Genomic DNA, 2,890 nt, shown 5'->3' on the forward strand with positions numbered 1-2,890 from the left:
TGACTGCTGAGGATATGCGTAAGCTTGCAAGAAATGAAGCCAGTATGTGGTGTGAAAGAGAGACGATTGTGTTGGTATGGTCATGTGGCGAGAATGGATGAGGATAGCTGTGTGAAAAAGTGTCACACTCTAGTGGTTGAGGGAATCTGTGGAAGAGGTAGACCCAGGAAGACGTGGGATGAGGTGGTGAAGCACAACCTTCGAACATTAGGCCTCACCGAGACAATGACTAGAGACCGAGCCCTTTGGAAATATGCTGTGCATGAGAAGACCGAGCAAGACAAGTAAGACCATAACCCATTGCCTTTACCAGGGGTGTAGCCAGCCCACTTATGCATACCTTTCCTTCATTGGACACTAAACTCTGCTTGCGAAGACCTGTTGAGGCAAGTGAAATCAAAATCGAACCAAATTCAATAACTGGCACCCATGCCAGTGGAGTGCTAACAGCACTATCTGAGGGCGATCATTGCCAGAGCATCTGTCTGGCTTCCGTGCCGGTGGCACGTAAATAGCACCACTTGAGTGTGATCGTTACCAGTGCCACAATAATGGCACTTGTGCCGTTGGCACATGAAAAAACATTCGAGTGAGGTCATTGCCAATGCTACTGGATTGGCTCCTGTGCAGGTGGCACCTAAAAAACACCATTTGAGAATGGCCGTTGCCAGTACCACCTGACTGGCTCTCATGCTGGTGGCACGTAAAAGCACCCACTACACACTCAGAGATGTTGGCATTAGGAATGGCATCCAGCTGTAGAAACTCTGCCAGATCAAATTGGAGCCTGGTGCAGCCATGTGGTTCGCCAGTCCTCAGTCAAATCGTCCAACCCAAGTTAGCATGGAAAGCGGATGTTAAACAATGATGATGATGATGATGATGACATAAAATATCAGTAAGATTCTGTTGGATTAGTTATTTAAGTTGAGGCACTTCATTAGGTCAGAATAATATACACACACAACAATATTATGCAAATATCAACTTTGGTACAGAAGTACCAGCAGAATGATATACCTGTAGTGCATGCAGACAATTTGACCCAGCTGAGTATATAATCTGCTCTTGAACTATTCAGGCATGTACAATTTATTAAATATACAGTCCATAATATACTCTAGAATTTGTGAAGGGCATGTTCTGAGACAGGTGTCAATTAATTAAGGCTGTTTCTAACAACTCCTTTAATGGCTTAATGAATACATTATATTATTATAAAGAAACCGTTTCCTTCAGATGAATACAAGGACCTTACAATCAAGGACATTCCAAATGATTTAACATATTTTAAAATCCACAGAGTAAAGCATTTCAACTGAAATAGTAGCAGAATCATTAAAAATGTTTTGCTCCATTCATTTTAAAATATGTTAAATAATTTGAAATGTCCTTGATTGTAGAGTTCATGTATTTATCTGAAGAAAATGATTTCTTTATAATGATATAATGCATTCATTAATCAATTAAAGGAGTTGTTAGAAATGGCTGTAATTAATTGACACCTGTCCTTCAATTGTTACTTATTTATATTTTCTTCTACCCATCCACACTCCCCCAGTTCTTTCACTCCCTCCCCCATTCGCTTCTGCTCACCTTGAGGATCCCCCCAGACCAGCTCCACCTAATCATTTCTATCCTCTTTTAAAGTGTGAGAAACTATGTAATGCCTCTACAGCAAGAAATCTGTTCTGCTCTAGCCCTTTATGCTGTGACTCCTCATCTCATCACATAAAGCTGCCTTTCTAAGGCTATATAGTCTTGTAAGCTGCATCGTAAGCCCACTAGTGGCAGGAAAAAAAGCACCCAGTACAAGCTATAAAATGACTGGCCTGAGGAAAGGCATCCAGCAGTAGTAAACCATGCTAAAGTAGACACTGGAGCACAATGCAGTCCTTGGACATATCAGATCCTGTCAAACCATCCAATCTGTGTTAGCATGATGATGATACATATTTATAAACATACATACAGATATACATATATGTATGTGTGTATATGTACACACACACATGTGTGTGTATGTACACCAGCACATACACACATTTTTATCTGTACAACTGATTGTTGTACAGACAGATATATAATAATTCAGTTTTTCAACTCCCCTACCCCTTATCATATAAATATTTATCACATCTCAGATCTTTACTTTGTGTTAAACACCAAGGCTATGCCAATGCTGGAGCACCAGTCTTATTGATATTTCAGAAATAGAAAATACATTATTTTTTTATTGTCTACCTTTTCCTATTGGTTTCTTAATGTGAAATTCTTAGATATTCCAGAAACTTCAATATATCAGTAGCAATTCTAAATAGAACTTCTCTCATAAATCCATTGATTGCTGTCTCAGCTGTTCAGTTCCTCTTCTTCATTTTAGTCTGTATATTTTCAAACAAGTTGTCTGTTTAATTCACCAAACAAAGCAAGTTTCTTATCAAATTAAAAGTGATTTGAAGGAATGCCAGATATTAAACCAAACAAAAAGGAAGTGCCAACTTCACTTCCTGGAATAACTAAATAATGCTAATCACTACAGAAAGCTGAGTTATCATCATTAATGTTGAAAATCATTTAAACTCAGATTAATTCAGATTTTACACACACAAGGAAAAAAATGAAAGATAGCATTAGGAAACATTAAGAACATATTACTGGAATATTAATTATAAGCAAAACATGGTACAGGTGTGATTTTATGGTTGATAAGAAGTTCACTTCACCAGTTGTATGATTTGGGATTCAGCTCCACTGTGTAGCGCCTTGGCAAGGGTCTTTTAGTATAGGTTAGAGCCAACCGAAGCCTTGCGAATAGATTTTGGGAGGTGAAAGCTGAAAGAAGGTGTGTGTGTGTGTGTGAGAGAGAGAGAGAGAGAGAGAGAGAGAG

This window comes from Octopus bimaculoides, chromosome 5, assembly GCF_001194135.2.
Source record: "Octopus bimaculoides isolate UCB-OBI-ISO-001 chromosome 5, ASM119413v2, whole genome shotgun sequence".
Classification (NCBI taxonomy): Eukaryota; Metazoa; Mollusca; class Cephalopoda; order Octopoda; family Octopodidae; genus Octopus; species Octopus bimaculoides.